Genomic DNA, 5,117 nt, shown 5'->3' with positions numbered 1-5,117 from the left:
TAAGACCTTTATAAAAAAACTCATACTATGAAAGCAACATTTTAGCTACAAACATCATATCATGATTGTGTGTATGCGTAGGCACAGTACTATTTAGAGAATAAAGTTGCTCAACTATGCAGTTCCTTCAAATCCTTGTGAAGATTGTGTTCTTTGAAAAAATACCAAGCGGCCTTTTTGAGGCAAAGAATATTGCTAAAAGCCAATAAATCAGACATCTTCTTCTACAACAAGATATGTAGACCAATGAATCTAAAGTCATTTGAAAAGACATGATGTTTTATATTCTTTAAAGATGATTTCTTAAGATATCAATTAATCAACTATATTTGTTACAAATCTAATGTTTTAAATAAATTCAAGATTCTTTATACTCTCATTTTTCAACAAATTAGAAATTGAATCAAGAAACTACAAAGCAATTGATAAGAAGAAGTATATAAGCAAAGAATTCAATTGATTTTTGGCTGATTCTAAGATTCAGCATAAGTTCATTAGTTCACATATCCTAGAACAAAATAAGAACATAGAATGAAAAAATTATAAGCTAGTTGAATGCATGTATGCAATGCTCTATACCAAAAAATTGAATGTGAACTTCTAAGGAGAAGTAATGCAGATAGTAGCCTATCTTCTAAGTCATATATCTTTTTACACTAAAAATTACAAAATATTGCATGAGATCTAGACTTAAAAATTATCCATAGTTTTTCAATTACAGCCCTTTAGGTACCTAACATATGTCTATGTGCTAAAACCAAACAAAAAAAAACTAGATTAAAAAAATATGAAAGTAATTTTTATTAACTACTGCATCAATACAAAAATATACCACTTTTAGAATCCATAGAAATGAAAAATAATTGTGAATCATGATGTGATTTTTGATAAGCTTTTTATTCCTATCAAAGCTACTCATGACGCCTTCTCATGACTATTTTTTTTTCTAAGACACATCTTTCAAAGCTACTCATTGTGCTAATAATGTCATCTTAAGTTGAAATCAATCCAACCTGTAATATCTGTAGATGCTCAATTTTTTAAGTAAGTTGAGTACTTTAGTGAGCATGTATGTTTGTTACTATTTTTTTTTAACTACCTAAAGTCCTAATATTAATAGCAAGTGCTTCTTTGTACATATATCAAATTTACCACCAACACAAATAATATTATGACCTTATCACATTTGTAGTATGCCTTTTTACTTGTAAGATTATGTCGTCTTTTGATTCTTTGTAAATTTAGTATTTAGCAAATATATCCTTGACAATCCAACATTATACAAAGAAATATTACTTAGTCCAAAAGCAACATAGTGGAAATAAGTAATGGTAGTTGAATACAACTTATTTATCCAAAATAACACATGGTGCCTTATATCCCTCTTTTCTTATATTGAATTAGTCAAATGCAAATAAATCTATAGGATAAAGATAAACTATAATGAAATCATTGCCATATTTAAAGCAAGGCTTATTACAAAAGGCTACATACAAAAGCACGGTATAGATAACAATCCGATTTTTAGTTGTGTTGTGAAATAAAAATCTATTAGAACCGTCCTTGCTATTGCTACACAATAATACATGGCTGTTATGTAATTTGATATCTAAATATTTTTTTTTTTATGATTTTTTAGATATAAAAATCTACATGCTACAACCTTAAGATTTTGAAGCTGAAAATCTATAAGCCATGATCCTTATATATTTACTTCTCAAGAGCTTATACAATTTAAAATAATTTGGCTACATATAAAATATTATATTTGCACATGATATATATAAACTAAATTAGAAGTATGAAATATATTAATTCTTGGTTTATTTTTTTAATTAAATAAAATATTTTAAAAAAATAGATCCTAAAAATAATTAATAACTTAAATTAAATATTAAAATAAAGATTAATAAAAATATACTTAAATCATAAAAAATATACATATGTAAATTTTATTAATAAAAAATAGCATAATTGTTAAAAAATTAAGTTTATAAAAAGAATTTAGGATTTAAGATAATTAATTATTATAGTATCCATTTAATATAAAATTTGATAGATATATTTTTTTATAGATAAGTGTACAATTTTTTTGTAAATAAGTGTACAATTTTTTTTAGAAAAAAAGAATATATTTTGTAAAAAATTGAGATTTAAAAAAAGAGATGAAATTAGATAGCAACCTTAAATGGAGAAGAATTGAGACTTTGGACATTAAATGGCAGCATAGGGCTTGTAAAGAAGGATGGATGATAAGGTGCTTTAATGGTACTTAGAAGGTCATGGATTCAAAATCTCATATTAGTAAATAAAAAAGATAGATTTTTTTTTTAAATCGTTAATTTATTTATTAAAGATATTCAAAAGGTTAGCCTTATAATGTTTGTATTAAGAGATTAATTTGAATGATAACGGTAGTTGATGCCTATAGATAGAAGTGAGGAATTTTTCTTGATAGTAGAATAATTTGTAATGCTCATGCCTTCAATATATTCATCTTTTTGATAAATTGGTATATAGCTTTTTCTAAAAAAGAAAGAGCTACAAGTTGATTGGCATAGCTACTAAATCAATCATCTATTAAAAATATATAGAATATAGATAGGTAGGTTGTAGCCCATCTTTATACTTAATCTTGGATTTTATTTAGTAATCTCTACAAGAATCTTTAAAGCCCTTTGCATCTTTGAATAATCTTTTTTATCAATATTTTTTTATTGATTTTGGTATAAACAAAAAAAATTCTTCTATATCCAACTTAAAGTGTGTCATAAAAGTCTTCTAAAATATTTTTTTTAGTCATGAAGTCTCCTACCATCCATAATAGAAATTTATCACCATTCTTTAATCTCTTCTGTAAAAATAGGTCTTTAAAAAGATAGCCATAAGATTGATGTTGAATATTATTAAAAGTTATATTTATCCAACCTTCTTGCTTCTTCATTGTATTCAAATAAATCCTAATATTCTTAAGCCTCCTTTTATATAGATCTTTCTAAAAGACTTAAATTCTATCTTTAAGACTCACTTCTTTAATAATAAATAAATATCCATAAATCTTTTTATATTCATCTTCTTCATCTTCATAAGCCATCATCTCATCTTTGTCAATATATCTAACTCTAAAAAATATATCTATCCTTGAATTATCTTTGCCAATAATGTATTCCAAAATTTGATTTAGTATCTAGATATAAGCTATCTATCTCAACATAGCAATATTCAAAGTAAAATAATTACTTACTAAGCCAAGTAGAAGCAAAAAAATTGTTTCTAAAGCCACATTAGTTCCAATAAAATAATTCTTCTTAGATTTTAAAGTTGTAAGTGCTCTCCAAAATTCATATTTAATTTGAAAATATGCCTTTTGTCTATTCATAAGAATTTTGGCTTCAAATCTTATAACAAATTTTATTCCTTCTTGATTATCTTGTTTAATAGTCCATCTAATTGCTATTAGACTAGTATCTATTATTACTACTATTGGCCTTCTACATTGATAAACCTTTTTTTTAAAGATGAATAGTAAAATTAAAACTTTTTTCAAATTATCCATAGCTTCTTTATATTCCTTCTTTCAAATAAATTTCTTATCGTTTTTTAATAACTTGTATAATGGTCCTGAAATATGAGAAAAGTAAAGCACCAAATATGATAAAACATACATGCATCCAAAAAAAATTTAACTTTAGTAATACTATTGTATGCTTTTATTTTGGTTATGACATTAACTTTGTCCAAGTTTGATTTCTTATTATATTTTTTATACATATGTTCCATTACTAGAATTTTTTCAAATATATAATTTTATTTTTTTAAAGATAATATTAAATTTATCAATTAAAGCTTCTTCAATATTTAAGTCATATCTTCAATATATTTTGTAATAAATATTTTGCAACTATTTTCATCAATGATTTTATTTCTTCTTTTGTACTTGCAACCTTTTATTGATATATCATCCAAAAATAAAATATTCTTTTCTAGCAAAAATTCTTTCAATTTTTGATTCATTGCATTTTACATATGAACCACTGAATTGATTATACCTTGAGGTAAAATACGCATCCTCATCAAATCTAAAGGATTTTTCATGGTTATAAGATCTCTATTGTTTTTTACTAATTGGAATTGATTATACTTTGAATATAAATCTCCAATAGAATAGATAGCATAATCAACAAATTGTTCCACCACTTTATCTACTACCTATTCAAATTCTATATTTTTAATACTTACCTTATTTATTAGTTACATATCTTAAATAAATCTCAATGCTTCTAATTTTTTAGTCACAATAAACCATCTATTTGAATAAGAAGCAATTAAAGATTTTAGAATTTTTATCTTTATCTTTTCCTTTAATAATTCTATGAATTTAGGAAGTAAAGTTCTTTGTACTAAAATAGGCTTTAAATTTCATAAAACATATAGTATAGTAAAAATTATCTAAATTCCATTAGAATCTATACAATCTATCTCATTAGGAGTCAAGGAAAATACTTTACCATGTTTAATAAGTATTACTTTAAAATATATATATATATATATATATATATATATATATATATGTTATTAAAAATTTATCCTTGCTAATATTTAGTTTAACCAATGATTCATCAATAAATTAATACCCAATTCCTTGCTTCTTCTTTAACTCTAGTTCTTTAAGTGCTTACTTGATATGCACTATAGTATTTAGTGATAATTGAGTAGTTATTGGCTTCACCTTCTTATCCAATACCTTATACTTTGTTTGAATTATAATTCCATGTTCTTGCCCGTAGCTGGCACTATCTTCCACACTTTCTATTACCTCTATAACAAGGTATAGATAAGTTATTTGTATTATTGACACAAAGGGATAGATAGTTAGAACCATGCTTGAGAAGCTATAGAAGTTTCTAGAATTGGAATTAAGTTAGTAGATGTAATATAAGCCACTAAGAGACATTCTAAAAAGAATTTAGGGTGGTTATCTAAAAAAGGCCTATCATAGAATATTCTAAAAAGAATTTAAGTCTGTTATCTAAGTCGGATCCATCAACTAATAACATTCTAGAAAGTCCAGGGTAGTAGAACAAAGTATAAATAGAACTAACCAAGGCCTTTTGGAA

Source organism: Physcomitrium patens, chromosome 12 (assembly GCF_059467195.1).
Source record: "Physcomitrium patens ecotype Gransden chromosome 12, ASM5946719v1, whole genome shotgun sequence".
NCBI lineage: Eukaryota > Viridiplantae > Streptophyta > Bryopsida > Funariales > Funariaceae > Physcomitrium > Physcomitrium patens.
Note: the sequence above shows the minus strand (reverse complement) of the source record.